Source organism: Sturnira hondurensis, unplaced genomic scaffold (genome assembly GCF_014824575.4).
Source record: "Sturnira hondurensis isolate 20B ecotype Veracruz unplaced genomic scaffold, ASM1482457v3 Scaffold0021765, whole genome shotgun sequence".
NCBI lineage: Eukaryota > Metazoa > Chordata > Mammalia > Chiroptera > Phyllostomidae > Sturnira > Sturnira hondurensis.
Genome location: NW_028094396.1, coordinates 847,109 through 865,057, shown reverse-complemented (window position 1 = coordinate 865,057; position 17,949 = coordinate 847,109). Strand labels below are relative to the sequence as shown.

The following is a 17,949-nucleotide window of genomic DNA, read 5'->3' as shown; positions in this document are numbered from 1 at the left end:
TTCATCTGTGTCCCAGCCACTTCGTCTCCCTCTGTTCGAAGCTGGTCCCAGATAGGATTTATTTCTGTGACATTTCAGTTTTTTAAAAGAGGATATATTGGGGTGACATCAGTTCACAAAACCACATAGGTTTGGAGGGTATGACTCAGTAAAACATCGTCAGCACACTGCGTTGTCGTGTCGTGTCGTGCACCCATCGCCCCAAGCAAAGCCTCTTTTCGTCCTCGTTTTTCCTTGTTTCTATTTTGAAAGAAATTTTTGTTTATGTTTAGAGAGAGAGGAAGGGAGGGAGAAATGGCGAGAAACAGATGCGTCAGGGGAACACCAAGCAGCTGCCTCTTGAACCGCCTCAACTGGTGACTGGGCTTTGTCTAATTTTTAATGATAATTAGATTTCAATGATGATTAGATTTTTAATTTCAGTGATATATTTTTCACTTTTTTTTTTTAACTCCTAAGACTTCCTTACCCCGTTTACTGAGTTGCCTGCCTCTGGCTCTGCCCAGATGGAAAGCCCACTTAATCCTGCCACTAAGGGTCTGGGGGCCAGCAGGCCTGAAACCTCTGCTGATGCAGCGGAGCCCCTCAGGCTGGAGCTGCCGGCTGGCCGGCCCCTGAGGCGACCCTGCCCTCCTCTGCCCCTGAGCCCTTGGAGATGCGGCCGAAGCCGGCCTAGCTCACAGCCCACGGGCGTCTTTGCTCTGGTCTCCTTCTCACCCTGGTTTCCCTGGGATGGACTGTTAGTTATCAACTGTGAGACACAGGGCGTGGGATGTTCACATGCCTGACCTTTAACCCCACCTCCATGGCCCGCTCTGTATTTCTTGCAGAGCCATTCTTGGGAAACAGAAGGAAGCTGTCTGTTTCTATTTGAGATTTGATTTAGGATAGTGAGCTTGCTTCTGCAAGTTTGGAGTGGCTGTCTCTCTCCTAGAAGGTCACGTGGCTGTGAAAGGCCGTCTAACCGCGTCCATGGCTCAGCCGCACCTGTGACCCACACAGGCATTGTTTTTGTCGAGTCACACCCAGCTGGGTTGGAAGGAGGGAATGGCACTGCCCTCAATTTCGTATCTTTGCCTAGAAACCTATTTATTATTGTACCTGTTCATACGTTTTCTTGGTCAGAATAATAGTTTCTCCTGTTACCACTTTCGTGACTTTCTAGAGGTTGACTCCAAGTTGTTTATTCTGAAACCACAGGTGGGAGGGCGGTGAGTAGCTCCCGCTGCAGCAACGCTGCTTCCCTGCTGCTCCCCTGGACAGGTGCGCCCTTTTCTTCCTAAGGCCTCTCAGCCTCAGCACGCTATTGGCAGCTCTGAGCCAGCTGGGCACGTCCCAGCTGCATGTGGGTCTGTGGGCTCTTTCCCCCTTTCAAACAGGAAAGAGATCTGTGCAGCGCAGCGCGCGTCCCTTTTGGCCTCAGCTCCTAGTGCCCTAGCATTCATCTTCCATGTCCTTCAGATGGGCTTTCTGTTTTAATCTTGAGTCTCACATTTTGCATTGTGTGTTGAAATTTTAAAGCATTACATGCCCTCTCAGAAGTAGGTGGATGATTGAGTGTCAAAGCAAACAAAGTTTACATGCTGAGTAAAACGCCTTGGCAGGGACTGGGCCCTTTCTTCCTTTGCTGGCGAGAGCATTCTGATCCACAGTGGAGACCACAGCCCCAGGAGGCTGCAGGGACAGCTTCACTCTGGCAAGACTTTCTGCAGGAAGACGAATTCCGTGGAAGCCCGGAAGCAAAATAACCGCTGCCCTGGCTCGACCATTCTTTGTGCTCCAGATGCTTTGTGCACAGTCCCTCTGAGCTACACCACAGTCCTTTCATTGTCCCCTAGCTCACAGGCGAGGAAACTGAGCGGCACAGGAATTCACTACAGTTCTCTTAGTAAGGGCAGAGCCGGGATTGGAACCAGCGCTGGTTGATTTGAAAGCCCATGCCCTCTCTGCTACCTGGTGCCTGGGCGCTTTGGGAAGTAGCTCAGTGTCGTGCTGAACGGGGAGTCGTGTTGTCCTGCTTCGAGCTCTGCCTCCTCTACTAGTGACTGGTCGGTCCTCCCAGTCCTCGGAGGCCAGCTGACCTCTCCAGGCCTGGGAGAGCTCATCTGACAATGCAGGAAGGCCTCCAGGGTGCCCTCCAGCTGTACTGGTCAGTGCTGCTTATCAGAGGACTGTCACAGTCCCTGTTCCTTTGCTCAGAGCCCTGGGTTTTGCTCTTTTGCTTTTTTTTTTCCTGGTTCAGACTTGAGCCTCAGGCCGGCCAGGCAGCTGGAGGTCACAGTGAAGGGGTGGTGTCAGGCATGGCTGCGAGAGGTTTCTGCTGTGCACTCTCCCACTTCCCCGTCTCCTGCAGACCCGATTTGGTTTCTTTAGACTGGTCTGCTTTCTTACAACCCTCAGACTTCTGTCAGTTTCCCCAGCATTAGTTGAGAAAGGTAGGGGATTGCCTTTTATCCTTGAGGTAGTCGGCCACCCCTGATGCCTCGGCGTCACCCGAAGGGGCTGCCCCGACGTGTTCTGTTTCTGTGCTTTCTGGGTTATCTGCCTCAACATGTGTGAACCGTTTCTGCCAGCAGGTAGCCCCACAGTGTCTGGGGCTTGATCCCTCCCAGCCTGCTACTCCTCCTCTGGTTCAGGGCGTTTGTGAAACACCATGAAATTCCCGGTGGCCCATGGAAGCTGGGGGCGCTGGGCAAGCAGGTTTGCAGGTCCCCTGCCCATGCAGCGATTTGATTTATCAGTGGAGGTGAAGGTTCTCCTTGGCTCCCTACTTGGCAGGTAGTTGTGGGTTAATGTGCACCTTTAATCACTTGACGATTTTAGGCCCTAAGGTGATGTTTTCTTGTTTTGCCTACTGCCCAGGAGCTGTGCCCTGGGATTCACTGCCCTGCTCACAGCTGCTTGTTCTGACAGGAGCGGTGAGGGAGAGCTGGGATCTTTTTTTTTCTTTTTTTATCTTCCAGCATTGATCTCTTCTGTCTTAGCTGACGCTGCACCCCTTGGCTCCCTCGGCCAACAGTGGCAGGGAAGGACCATCCTGGGGGAAGCTAGGGGTCCCTGCTGTGACTGAGGCTGTATTTCTGTACCTGGCGAGAACGTCAAATTTTCATTTCACGTAATGGCTCCTTTTTGCTTTATACGTCCGTTTGGCAAAGAGGAAAACAGACAAGGATTTATTCTTCTCTGCCCTCGGGCACTGATGTCCCCGGCCTCCATCCCCAGCCTTTGCATTCCAGCCACAGTGACCTTGAGTGAGTCACTCTGAGGCTTGTGAGGCCCTTTGCATGTACTGTTTGCTCCCCTGTACTCCAGCTTTTCTTTCCTTCTTTAAAAAAAAAATTAATAGGCTTGACTTTGTAAGAGCAGTTCTAGGTTTACAGCAAAATTGAGCAGAGAGTAGCGAGTCCCCATATACCCCCCGCCCCACACACGTGGCCTCCCCCATTACCCTGTCCCCCACTGGGGTGGTACTCTGCAGTATGTTGGGGTTCACTCTGGGAGTTGCACATTCTGTGGGTTCGGACAGATGTGTGAGGGCGTGCGTCCCCTGCTGTGGCGTCACACGCAGTAGTTCCACGGCCCTGAAAACCCTCTGTGCTCTGCCGTGCATCCCCTCCGTTCTTTCTGGAACCTTCTTTTCTTTCATGCACAAGCCACGGCTACACTTACGGTTCGGATCTCCGCTCACTCGTCTGTGTGAGGAAAGCCTTCCCTGGTGGATCCTCCTGAGCAGGTCTGAGTCCCCGAGTACCAGAGCCTCGCTCACATCCACCCTGGTTACCATTTAGTGTTATCTGAGCCACTCTCTGAGTCTTGGAGCCAGTAAGCTCCCTAAAGACGGGGACCCCGTCTCTTCTCTGCAAACTTCAGGTGCTGCTCTTTCCGCCAAGTTTGTTTTTCTGCCAGTAACTCTGGTGTTCTGTTCCGTCATCACTCTTTATAGCCCGTCTCCTGCGGTTCTCAGCAGTGCACCCTCCATCCCAGCACTGGGCTCGCAGCACTGGGCATCCCAGCACTGGGCTCACGGGCTCTCTTAGACATTTGGTGAAGGAGCAGACGGTCCCTTCTCTCTGTACCCCAGGCTGCCTCCACGTCGCAGCGCTTCACCCACGCCCATTAAAGCGGAACCAGAGTACCGTTACTAGGCAGTACTTTCCACCTCAGTAAATATTTAATGAGTTCCCAGTAAGTGCTCGGGGGCAGGTAGGGTGACAAAAAGGAAAGAAAGGTGAGGAAAAGTCCCTGTTGTCAGGGATTCGGTGTGAGCTGGCAGCTGCGCTACAAAGTCGATACAGCAACCTGCACGTAAACGTCAGGTGGGCTCGCATGAGATTGCTGACATTTGACTGCCAACGATATTTGATGTTGACTGCCGGTAATTCCTCCAGCAAAAACCAGAAAACTCGTATGGTCTGGCTTTAGGCACTCCGGATGTTTCTCTCGCTCAGCTCAGAAGGGGCTCTCCTCCCGCGCCACGCCAGGGCTTGGGCTGGAGGTGGATGTCTGAGTCCTGAGTCACAGGCTGAGATTTCTTTTCCCCAGGGAAAGAAATACTAGACTTTTGCCCTCAAGTTTAATCACAGAACAGATTTTTAAAAAAAGATTTATTTTTGTTACAAAATATGGATGGAAGCAGGAAACACAAACTGCCAATAAGAACATGTTTATTGTTATAAAGTGACCAAAATAGGCTTGCATGTCAGTATGGTAGGGGAAGCCGCTCAGGAATCTAACCTTGGCTTTCACTGTGTGCTGGTTGGCCTTCAGACTCCTCAGTGGCCAAGCTCAGACCTGCCGTGGGGACTGCCCCTGGCTGGTCGGGTCAGCCTCCTCTCCTCCCTCATCTCCCCTCCCAGGCCTGTCCTCTCTCTCTCAGTGCCTGCCTGGAAGGTGAAGGTTCAGTGTTTTATCATGACTTGCCAACAGTTCATGGTGTCCTTACTGCGTGCAGGATGCCACGTTAGCAGCTGCGAGGGATGGGCAGATGAGGGCCACGGCTCCTGCCCTCATGGTTTCAGCTGGAAGGCCCACGCCTGTACAGCGACCTCGGGTGCCAGCGGAGCGTACAGACTCTATGGAAGGTCTGGCCCCTTAGGACACAGTGGCTGAATCGTAATGTTCCTGCCCTTCAGGGGGTCACCTCGGTCCCTTTGCCTCCCATGTTTTCCTTGAGGCTCTGATGCTGCTGAGGTCACTGATTACCGTCCCCCAGATGCTTTAAGAGCTGGCTCTATGCCAAGCGCTCTGTAGAAGTTATTTTAGTTAATCTTTTGAAGGTGGTTTTACTGTCTCCTTTCAATAAGAAAACAAACCTAGAGAGGTTGAGTAACTTCTCAAAGCTCTTATAACTGGACATTAGAGTGCCTGTCATAGGAAGGGGAAGTGGGAGGTGTGAGCATTCAGAGAGCAAAGTGCTTATCCAAGGAGCCATTCTGGTTTCCCAGGTGATCCAGTTTGCAACTGTAGAAACAGGACCGTGTTGGGGGGAGACGGTTGCACGTGCTACTGTGCACAGGAGCTAAGAGCTTCCTGTTTATCTGAAAGTTACAGCAGCTCTGGCAGCCCTCAAGACTTTCCAGGGAGACCGCTGGTCCTAACAGCTCAGTGTGCTGGTGGAGCCCGGCTTTTGTTCTGTAGTAATCCCTTCTCGCCTGTCTTATGTGGTTCTCAGCAGTGCACCCACTAAGCTGCATCTGTGATTGGCCACCATGACCATGAACTCTACCATGTATACTCATTTGTGTGTCAAGCTCAGCTTGCTTTGAGCTGATACCTAGAAAAGCTTCCCTTGGCTCCTGATGGCTTTCCTGTGGAGTCTCCACGTCCGGGAGGGGTGGACAGCTGTGCAAGAGGACCAGGGATAGGCTGGAGGTGGGCGGGAGAGGGTTGAAGCCTATTTCTGGTCCTCGATCTTCTTCCTCTGTCCGGTGTAGCAGTCCCTCAGTGTGACTCCTTCCAACCCCAGAAACCAATTGCCCACGGGCTGGAGGCCCATGTCTTCAAACAGAGAAACCACATCCTTATTCCCTAGTCCTTGTTTCTCTCCTCCCTCGTCTCATACTCTCTGGAGCCAGATGTTGGGGGTGAACAAGGCAACAAGTCTGTCTTGCCCTTGGGAGGAGTCAGTTTTTGTTTTCTTTTAATTTCATTTATTGATGTTTATAGAGAAAAACATCATTTTGTTGTTCCATCTTTTTTGCCTTAACTTTTTATTTTTTTAATAATTTTTTGTTGTTGTTCAAGTACAGTTGTCTCCATTCCCCCCCCCACCTTACCCCCGCTGCCCCGCCCATCCCTGCCTCCCACCCCCAATCCTACCCTCCTTTGGCTTTGTCCGTGTGTCCTTTGTACACAGTCCTTGATGGCCCTTCCCTTATTTTCCCCCATTATCTCTCTCCCCCCTCCCCTCAATGTCTCTGGTTGTTCCTCTTCTTAATGCACTCATTGATTGACTCCTGTACATGCCTTGACCGGGAATTGAACCCGCAACCTTGGCAAATTGGGACTTACCCAGCCAGGGTGGGAGGAGCCAGTTTGTAATCTGTCTTTTCAGAGGCTGGAAGACCCATCTTCTATCTCCACTCTGCTTCCCCTTTTCATGGACCACCTCGCCTCCTCACCATTTCAGTGTCCCGCAACCCCCCGGGCTGACTTGCAGGCCTGGCTGCCCAGGTCCTCCAGTCACCACCACTCCTCCCCTCCCCACCCCCTCCCCTCTTGAGTTTGTGTCTGACCCTGTCACCACCCTTTCTGCAGTCCCCATTAGTGTTCTCACATCTCAGCACATTGCAGGTGATTCGATGAAATATTTTCACTTCAGATAGCTCCTTAAGCCCTGGTGGTGTGGCTGTGGATTGAGTGCTGGCCTGCAAACCAAAGGGTCTCAGTTCTATTCCCACTCAGGGCACAGGCCTGGATTGTGGGCCAGGTCCCCAGTAGGGGGTATGTGAGAGGTAACCACACATTGATGTATCTCTCCCTGTCTTTTTCCTACCCTTCCCCTCTCTCTAAAAATAAATAAATAAAATAAAATAAATAGCATTTTAGAACTTCTTATATTTAGATGTTTAAATGATGGTGTTACATTTCAGAGCATAGTAAATAGCCCGGGAAACTGAGTGAATTGCAGACATCGTGAGGGAGGTTTCTTCGGTCCCCAGTCCCGGGTCTGTTTGTCTTCATTCGCACTTTCCTCTGTGAGTGTTGAGTACGTGCCAGGCGGTGCTCAGTCTGGGACTGGGCCCTGCGCCCCTCCTCCCTCAGCTCCAGATCTCTGCCGCTTTCTGAGGGCAGAGCAGAGTTCAGGCAAATTCTCTGCTGAATTTCTACTGAGAAACTCGTCTCCAGCCCCAGCCCTGGTTAGACTGGTTGCTTCCCACAAAACTAGAGAGTTTGCTTCTTGTGACCTGGCTGGACTCAGAGATTGTGGGTGTGGGTGTTCCCCAGCTACTCATTACCCCTGGCACGTATGTCCAGAGTCCATGGATGGCTGCTTTGCACACAACATGGCCACCTACCCACTTACCTGGCTCCCCTGGACCAACCAGCTGGAGTAAGTGTGGGTCACAGAGCACATCGCCCCAGGGTGGCAGAGTGCAGGCTGGCGGCCAGCAGGGAGGTGAGCCTCGGGCTGCGCCTGCTCATTGGGTGTGTTTAGGAAGGGCAGGGGAGGCGTGCGGCGCGGCCAGGAGGCTCCCACCCAGCACAGGTCATGGGAATAGACAGTAAAAGAGAACGGATAGCTCAGGACTGGATGGATGCTGTCGGGAGGGGAGGGCAGTTGATGAAAAAGATAATTTTTCATCTAGAGCAGACATTTGATGGTCCCACTGTCAGAAGCGGGGCAGCCCCAGGGGCAGTTGATTTTGAGGGAAGTCGGTGCAGCAGCTTCAGGTAAGTTGAGCTCTGAGTAATGACACAGATCTGGGAGTAAAGCTCGGGAAAAATCAGGTGCGGGGGAGGCAGTTAAGAGTTATCTAAGCAGATGCAGGAACATGGATAAATCTGTACAGGGGACCTTTGATTTACCTTTGACTTCCTGTAACTGCTGGGAGAGAAAATGGCGTCAGCAAGCAGCCGGTGTGGACTGGGGGAGCTGGACGGTGTTGTGTCCCCGAAGCTGAGGGCAGGAGGGCTCGGAGGAGGCCCTGGTTGGCAGCAGAGAGGCCCCAGGAGCGGGGCCTGAGGGTGTCTGTGGGGCTGGTGACCGGACCTCAGCACAAGGTTCTCAGCCTCGGCTGCACCACAGACTCACCCAGGGAGCTTTAAACCCCTTGGTGGCAAGGCCTGCAGGGGAGCCCAGGTGTGAGCAGACCTCTGGGCACCGGTATAGTTAAAGCTCCCTGGAGGGGCCTGACCTGCTGCCAGGACAGAGAGCCACTGTGAGTGTGAGGCCGGGAGGGGGGACTAAGAACCGCTGCCTGGGGGGGGAGGGCAGAAGGAGAGGTCAGATCACCAGGAACTGAAAAAAGGAAATGGAGGAATAAATCTGCTGGTCTTGAGGGAGAGAGGGGTGATGCGAGATCGGCAGAGTATCTGAGTCAAAAGAAGGGTTCTTGACAGTGAGTCCTGAGTAGATTGCAGGCACATGGCAAGGAAGCAGAGGAGAGACTGACCAACGAACAATTTCTCTAAAGAGGGTGGGCTGTGGGGGCTGTTCCTGGGGGAGGGAGGAGCGCTCCTTCATTAAGATCAGAGGAGAGGCGGTGGACCACCTCAAGGAGGTGGCCCCCTTTATTTTCGAGGCATCCTGGTACTGTGGAAGCGGACCCCCTGAGAGACTGGAGTAGACGGAAGGGAACTCCTGTTCCCTTCTTCTATGTTGGTGACAAAAAAGGTGAAGTTGCCTCCTGGAGCCAGTGCGGGAGCTGGGAGTTTGAGAGCTGGCACAGACCTTGCGGTGAAGTTGGTGCAGGTTGGACCAGCAAATAAAGGCAAGCAAAGCAAACGGCAGCCTTGGCCTGACTTGAGTCCAGAGTGTTCCCGTCCCATCTGCCCCTGAAGTTTGCATCTGAGGGCGGACCTCTGTCACATTGAATGAAAACTGGCTTTGAAAACTTGTTTTTACTCAAGAGACATGGAGACAAGTTTAGGTCTTTTAAAAATTTGTCTTAAAAACAGTTTCTATAGAAAGAGAATATATTCAGTCTAAAAACTCAGGAAATGCTGGTACGTGGAGAGGAGATAAACATCACTGAAAACCCTGCAACCCGAAGACCAGACCGTGTGCTCCCGTTTGACAGACTCGGGTCGTGGATTTCCAGCTCCCTGGAGGTACCAATGACAGAAACTAGCTGTCGCCTTAACCTGGGGGTACTGAGCTGGGTGCTCTTTGTGCATCATTTTGCTTACTCCCCCCAACAGCCCTGTTTTGTGGGTACCAGTGTCGTCTCCTTTTAGAGCTGAAAAGCTGGAGCTTGGAAAGATTGGGCCGCTGGCCAAGCAGGGATCGGCCAGACATCAGCCCATGGCCCTGACTGCTGTGCGGACAGTCCCAGAGCGAAGGGCAGGCAGGAGTGGTTTTCCCAGTACCTGACTAATCCTCCACCTGGTCTCGTGATTTATTGTATTTAAATAACTTTCTGAGTAAACCAAGCCTTCTTTAAAAAAAAAAAAGCTTATTGAGGTATAATTCATGTACAATAAACTACACATATTGAAAATGTGCAGTTTAAAAATTTTGACGTACATACATACCTGTGAGATACATATACCACAGTCAAGATAATGAGCATGTCTTTCTCCCCTAAAAGGATATTTGTGCTTCTTTGTCATTTCTTCCTCCTGCACCTCTGGTCCCCTTACTCTTGGCAGCCATTAACTTCCTGTCTGTCACTACCCATTAGTTTGCATTTGCTGAAATTTGATAAGTACAAGATTTACTCTGGCCTGGTTTATTTCAGTCAGCCCAGTTGTTTTGAGATTCATCTGTGTTGTTGAGTGTTTCCATTCATTCATTCGTTACTGAGTAGTATTCCGTTGCATGGAAGTACTACAGTTTCATTATTCATCTGCCTGTTGATAGACATTTGGGTTGTTTTGGATATTTATAGTTTTTGCTTACTATAAATGGAGCTGCCATAAATGGTTGCATATTCAAGTCTTTGTATAACACATGCTCCCATTTTTCATAGGCCAGTACTTAGGAATAAGAAGGCTAGGTAGGTGTTTATATGGCAGGTGTTTAACTTTTTTTCTCAAGATTTTATTTATTTTTAGGGAAAGGGAGAGAGAAAGAGAGGGAGACAAACATTGACCAAGGTTGCCTCTTGCAAGCTCCCCCGACTGTGGGCCGAACCCACAGCCCCTTCCTGTGCCCTGACTGGGAACCAAACTGCTTGGCTACACCAGTCGGAGCAGGTGTTTAACTTTTTGAGAAACTTCAAGTTTTCCAAGGTGTCAAATACCATTTTACATTCTTACTGGCAGTGTATGGTAATTTCATTTTCTGCACACCTCCGTCAACGTTTGTTGTGGTTAATCTTTTGGATTTTTTAAAATCGAGATATAATCGACATGACGTTATATTATATTAATTCCAGGAGTACAATGTAATGATTCGATACTGGTATATACTGCAAAATGATCACCATCATAAATCCAGTCAACAGCTGCCACCACACAGTCACAGAATTTTTTTAGGTTGTGACAGCTTCTAAGAGCTGGTCTCCTCGCCACTGTCCGCTGTGCAGGACAGTGTTAGGAACTGCAGCCGCCATGCGGTACATCATGTCCCCGTGGCTTATTTACTTCATGACTGGAAGTTTGTGCCTTTTAGCCCCCTTCACCCTTCCTTCCTCCCTTCCTTCCTTCCTTCCTTCCTTCCTTCCATTTTAGCCATTCTGTTAGGTGTGTGGTGAAATCTCGTGGTGGTTTTAACTAATGCAAAGCTTAAACTCTTCAGTGTGCCGTACTTCCTAGTCCCTGTGACGGTTGGAGCCTCTCCTGTCCAGTAGTAAAGCAGAAGGGGAGAAACGTAAACATTGTTACCAGTCTTAGAGTCATAATTATAGATCTCTGTGTAGCTCTTTCAGATGCTGTGTGCTTTTAGATGCGTTATGCCTGAACCTAGCATCAGCCCTGCAAAGTCGGGCTATCTCTGTATTATAGGTGGCAAAACTAAAGGCCAAGGGAGGCTGCTGGCGCCAGGTCTCGGAGTTGGAGCGAAACAGAGACTGGAACTCAGCCTCTTCTGTTCCAAAGCACTCTGTTCCCTGTGCTACACTTCTTTTTTTTTTTTTTTGATAAAAAATAATTCGTTTTCCCACTATTGCCCCCTGCCCCAGACGTGGAATACAAAACTTAAGACTTCAAAACAGACAGCTCTGCTGACCNTGGCAAAACTAAAGGCTGAGGGAGGCGGCTGGCGCCAGGTCTCGGAGTTGGAGCGAAACAGAGACTGGAACTCAGCCTCTTCTGTTCCAAAGCACTCTGTTCCCTGTGCTACACTTCTTTTTTTTTTTTATAAAAAATAATTTGTTTTCCCACTATTGCCCCCTGCCCCAGACGTGGAATACAAAACTTAAGACTTCAAAACAGACAGCTCTGCTGACCAGGCAGACAGTAGGAAAATTATTTTGAATATAAATTCTTTGTGGAGTCACCACTTGTAAAATCTCCAAGTCCAAGGCCTGGGTGAATAAATAAGCCTGTCCTGACTCATTCTCTGCAGCCCAACCTCTGGGCCAAGTCTGTTAACATCACTTACATAACAAGGGTCCACTCAGAGAAAACAGAATTTATTATTGTTATGCAATGACACTTCATTTGTGGAGCTATTTCCATTTCAGATTCAACAAGCATTTACTTAGGCTCTGGTGGCCATTTGTTGAGAGCCTGCTGTGTATGTTCATGAATTACCACATTCATGACACAGACAGCCCCTCCTCTCTCCCCCTATGTGACTGGGTAGTTCAGCTTTGTGGTACGAGACGAGTGATCTGAACCCAGCTTCTTGGCTCCTTACTAGTTCAGTGAGCCTGGGCTAGTTCTTAATGTCTCTGTTCTCCTCCACAAGATGGCAATACATATGTTACCTACTTCACAAGGGTTGCAGTGAGGGTTACGTGGAATGAGGGTAGTGATCAACACATGTTAGGTATCATTATTCCTATTTTACTGACAAGCAAAACGCTTTGGAGGTGTTATGTAATTTAGTCAAAGCCACACAGGCCATTAGGGCCAGCAACAGAATTCACGTGCTCAGACCTGGCTGGTGTATTCAGTGGACTGAGCACGGGCCTGTGAACCAAAGGATCGCGGTTTGATTCCCAGTCAGGGCACATGCCTGGGTTGCAGGCCAGGTCCCAGCAAAGAATGCACGAGAGGCAACCATGCATTCATGTTTCTCTCCCTCTCTCCTTTCCTTTCCTTCCCCCTCTAAAGATAAATAAATAAAATTTTAAAAAATTCATGTGCTCATCTTCAGGGCCCCAGGTTTCGTGTTCTGTTTCCTTGCTGTCACCCTCCTGTAGGTCCCCATAAGTCCCCTCAGAAGCTGACGTGGAAGAAAAGGACGCCAAGGGAGTTGAATGACAGAGCCAACATTCAGAGCCCAGTCTTGTAAAAGTGGTGCTTGCTTATCACAGACAATTTGGAAAAAAGAAAGAGATTGCCCATGATCTTAACCCCAGCCCCATTATGTTGTATTTTGCCTTAGTCTGTCTTACTGTCTTTTTAGTAGAAAGCGATGCTTGTTTCTTATGTAGTTTGCCGTTGCAGCGCTGTATTTTTCACTTTATATGGTACATGTTTACACATAATGTTATACATAATTTCTAATGGCTGTAGAGGAGTTATCTCTATTTACTTAACTGCTCCTGCATAATAGGATATTCATGTCTTTTCTGTTTTGTCATTATTAGTAAAAACACTGTTGTGCATTTTTCAGATTACTTCTGGCAGGGACCCCTGAAGTACAATTACTGGGTCAGTGAGGTTTTTTATTTTTTAGTCAGGATTATTGAGGGATAATTTGCAGAGTAAAATTCACCCTTTTCAGGGGAAAAGTCCCATAGCTGCCCCCACAACTGAGACGCAGATTATTTCCATCCCCACGGTACCCTTGCCGTCCACTGTCCCTTTGCCCTCGGACGTTGGCAGCCACCCGCCTGTGTTCTGTCCCTTCCCGGCTCTCCCCGAATGTCATGTGAATGGAGTCAGTGAGTTGCCTTTTAAGTCAGGTGCTTTTCACTTAACACAATGCTTTTGAGATTCATACAACGTGTGTATCAGTAGTTTGTCTCTTTTGTTGCTGAGTGGTACCCCGTGCACCACAGTGTGTCTGTCGGCTCAGCATGCGATGGGCGTTGGGGTTTTCCTAGTTTTTGGTCATTATGAACAGCTGCTAGAGTGCTTGCACAGAGTTTTCATTTCTCTTGGGTAAATACCAAAGAGTGGGATTGCTGGGTTGGATGATACATAGGTGTTTGACTTTATAAGAATTCATTTTGTGGTTCTCCCCAGCCATTATGAGAGTTCCACATCCTCACCATCACTCAGTCTTGTCAGGGTTGGTTGGTTTGTCATTGGAATGGCTACCTGATGGCTTGCTCATTGTGGTTTTAGTGGGGTTTGCTTAGTGACTAATGACACACCGGGTCCTTGCGTGGGCGTGTTTCCATTCCTATGTCTTCTTTGGTGAAATGTCTGTTCAAGTCTCTNTGGGTTGGATGATACATAGGTGTTTGACTTTATAAGAATTCATTTTGTGGTTCTCCCCAGCCATTATGAGAGTTCCACATCCTCACCATCACTCGGTCTTGTCAGGGTTGGTTGGTTTGTCATTGGAATGGCTACCTGATGGCTTGCTCGTTGTGGTTTTAGTGGGGTTTGCTTAGTGACTAATGACACACCGGGTCCTTGCGTGGGCGTGTTTCCATTCCTATGTCTTCTTTGGTGAAATGTCTGTTCAAGTCTCTCTATCTCTTTAAGTTCAATTATTTGTTTTTCTTATTACTCACCTATGAGAGTTTTATGTATTTTTGACACAAGTCCTTTATCAGATGGGGTTTTTTGCAAATATTTTCTCCCACCTTTGCCTTGTCATTTCATTTTCTTTTTTTAAAATATATTTTATTGATTATGCCATTACAGTTGTCCCATTCCCCCCCTCATTCCCCTCCACCCTGCACAGCCCTCCCCCACCATTCCCCCCCCTTTAGCTTATGACCACATGTCTCAAGTTCTTTAGATTCTATATTTCTCCTACTATTCTTGCCTTTCCCCCTGTCTATTTTCTACCTACTGTCTATGCTACTTATTCTCTGCACCTTCTCCCCCCTTCTCCTCCTCCCACTCCCCTGTTGCTAACCCTCCATGTGTTCTTCATTTCTATGGTTCTGCTCCTGATCTAGCTGTCCTGTTAGTTTGCTTTTGTTTTAGGTGTGGTTGTTAATAACTGTGAGTTTGCTGTCCTTTCATTGTTCATATTTTTTATCTTCTTTTTCTTAGATAAGTCCCTTTAACATTTCATATAATAAGGGCTTGGTGATGATGAACTCCTTGAACTTGACCTTATCTGAGAAGTACTTTATCCGCCCTCCCATTCTAAATGAAAACTTTGCTGGGTAGAGCAATCTTGGATGTAGGTCTTTTGATTTCATTTTCTTAATGATATCTGTCAAAGAGCAGATGTTTCTAATTTTGTTGAAGCCCAATTCATCCATTTTTAATCCAATGAACTATCTTAGCTAAGAACTATTTGCCTAAAAAGGGCACAAAGGTTTACTTCAGAAGTTTCATAGTCCTGGGTCTCTGGCCCACTTGGAGCTAATTCTTCTACTTAGTGAGGTATATAGGTTGAGCGTTTTTTTGCTAATGGATGTCTAGTTGATCCAGCGCCTTCTGCTGAATTGCCCATATGTGTGTGGGTCCCTTTCCACTCTCTCTGTCCTGTGCCTCTGCTCTGTGTTGAGTCTGTCAGGACCACACTGTCCTGATTACTGTAGCTTTACCACGAATCTCAGCCTTAGGTCATGAGTCCCCCAACCGTGTTGTTCTTTTTCAGTTGTTTGGCTCGTGTCTGCTGTTTGCCTTTCCATATACATTTTAGAATCCCTAAAATGGATTTAGAACCCATTTTAGAACCCATTTTAGAACCCCTAAAATGGAGCACCCTGTCATTTTCTCGAAAAGGTCCTCGGGGCTTTTAGTTGGGATTGTGTATAGTCTGTAGCTGAGTCTGGGGAGAAATGACCTCTCAGCAACAGTAACTCTTCCAGTCCATGGAAATGATCTCTCTGTCCATCTATTTAGGTTTCTGATTCTCTTTAAGGTTCTTAGTGCACCTTGTAAAATTAAAGATTGGCCTTCTCTCAATACATTTATCTTAGAGCTGCACTTAGACAAAGAAATATGGCCCAAGTGAAAGAATGGAACTCTAGAAAAAGGGCTAAGCAATGAAGATTTCTTCGCTTAGCCAACCTATCAGATGCAGAGTTTAAAACACTGGTAATCAGGATGCTCATAGAAATGATTGAGTCTGGTTGCAAAATGAAGGAAGAAATGAAGGGTATGAAAAGTGAATTAAAGGAAAATGCACAGGGAACCAACAGTGAAGGGAAGGAAACCGGGACTCAAATCAACAATTTGGAGCAGAAGAAAGAAAGAAATATCCAACCAGAACAGAGTGAAGAAACAAGAATTCAAAAAAATGAAAAGAAGCCTAAGAACCTCCAGGACAACTTTAAGTGTTCCAACATCTAAATCATAGGGGTGCCAGAAGGAGAATAGGAAGACCAAAAAATTGAAAACTTATTTGAAAAAATAATGAAGGAGAACTTCCCCAATGTGGCAAAGGACATAGTGGCAAAGGACATAGACTTCCAGGAAGTCCAGGAAGCTCAGAGAGTCCCAAAGAAGTTGGACCCAAGGAGGGACACACCTAGGCACATCATAATTACATTACCCAAGATTAAAGATAAGGAAAGAATCCTAAAAGCAGCAAGAGAAAAGGAGACAGTCACCTACAAAGGAGTTCCCATCAGACTGTCACCTGATTTCTCAAAAGAAACCTTACTGGCAAGAAGGGGGTGGAAAGAAGCATTCCAAGTCATGAAAGGCAAGGACCTACATCCAAGATTATCCAGCAGAGCTTTCATTTAGAATGGAAGGGCAGATAAAGTGCTTCCCAGAGAAGGTCAAGTTAAAGGGGTTCATCATCAATCCCTTACTATATGAAATATTAAAGGGACTTAACTGAGAAAAAGAAGATGATCAAAACTGTAAACAGTGAAGTAACAACAAACTCACAGCTGTCAACAATTGAACTTAAAAAAAATGCAAAAAAAACCCCCAAAATAAATTAACCAAACAACCAGAACAGGAACAGAATCACAGAAATGGTGAGCACATGGAGAGTTATCAATGGGGGGGAGGTGGGAGGGAATGGGGGAAACGGTACAGGGAATAAGATGCATAAATGGTAGGTACAAAATAGACAGGGGGAGGTTAAGAATAGTACAGGAAATGGAGAAGCCAAAGAACTTACATGTATAGTCCACAGACAGGAACTAAAGGTGGGAAATGCTGGTGGGGGGTGGTGTAGGGTGGGGGGAATAAAGGGGAGAAAAAATGGGACAACTGTAATAGCATAATCAATGAAATGTACTTTTAAAAATAAAGCATTTATGTTAGGGTGTTTTAGCACTTTGCCTTGCCCTGCTGAATAAGAAAGCCACATTTTTCTTGCAAAAAACCTTGCTGGTTTATACTTTCTTGATTATGCTTTATCTGCCATGCATTTCACCGCCCCCTGTGCACACTTCATGGATTATAATGATTGCATATTTATTTAAAAGTTTTAAGCTGTTTACCAAACTGTAATGTACATATAGAAAACTTTACATAAAAATGCCTTTCAGTGAGTTTTCACAAGGTGGAAATACCAGGTCAAGAAACAGAACATCACCAGTGACCCAGAACCTCCTCGTGACCTCCCCACTCCCCACCTCCCCAGCTCCCCACCCCCGCCCCAGTCTTGCCACCAGTGGGAACCATGGTCTGAACTTCTACCACCATACAGTAGTTACGTTGTAGCTCAGCATTTTATTGCCATAAGGGACCGTCTAGATTTCTTACTCCAGGTCCCCCCAGATGTGCCCAGCTTCCTCATTCTGCCTTTGCCAGTGCTTAGGTGACCACCCACCCCTCCCCTGTTCTGCCTTATTTCTTTTTCCAGCTTTCTTGAAGGGGTCTTCTGCACCCTTCCAACTCGGGTTAAGTTCATGCACCCTGGAAGTCTTCATCCGCTCTGTTTCTCCCAGTTGCCCCTGACATTGTATTTACCCTCATCAGCACATCCATTTGACTGTAAGTTCTTTAAGTTACAAGCTACTGATACATGACAAGTGTGGTGAAGTCCAGTTCATCACTTTTTTTTAGTCCTAAGAACTGTCTTGTCTAAGAAATCTTTGCCTAGACTCAGTGCCTTCACTGGGACCCCCCTGGCCCACAGCAAGAGGCCCATAATTGTACCTCAGATGAATGTGGAGAGTCACTGAGCCGGATTCCCTAAAAGGCTAAGTCCCCTCCTCACAGCAGGCCTCCTGGCTGTCAGTCCTCACTGGCCTCTTTTCAAACCCCTTTGTCCCTCCTGTTACTCTTTCTGTAATTTTTCAAAAAACTTCCATGCTGCTTTCGGAGCAAGTGACAAAACGTCACAGCTCGTGAAGGCTGTTTCATCCATTGCTGTGATGATGAGCGAGAGAGGAGGAAGCCCTGGGTCCCTCGTCTGCCGTGAGAATACAGCCTTGATTACAGTGGCCAGTGTGCACGTGTGCCGACGGCTCCCAACAGCGTTTACACCCTTCGTCTGTTCGCCTGCTACCAGCGTGTTTGGGGGCCACAGTGGCTGAATATGAAACAGAGCCCTTCCATTGCAGAGCAGACGGAATTTAGCCGTGCCTCCCACTGAAGAGTGGGTGCATTTCATGTAGGGAAGCTGGAAAG

The 17,949-nt window shown here is 48.0% G+C and overlaps 1 protein-coding gene and 1 long non-coding RNA gene across 2 annotated transcripts in view; one reads left to right on the top strand and one right to left on the bottom strand.

Moving 5' to 3' along the window:
* ITGB5 (integrin subunit beta 5) overlaps positions 1–17,949 on the top strand; it is a 117,282-nt gene that overhangs the window by 45,283 nt on the left and 54,050 nt on the right. The gene's annotated exons all lie outside the window — the stretch shown is intronic.
* LOC118978310 (uncharacterized) lies at positions 2,948–3,951 on the bottom strand. The gene is made up of 2 exons (XR_005064686.1): positions 3,866–3,951; positions 2,948–3,132 (listed from the first exon to the last, which is right to left on the bottom strand). It is a non-coding gene; the product is annotated as an uncharacterized LOC118978310 (long non-coding RNA).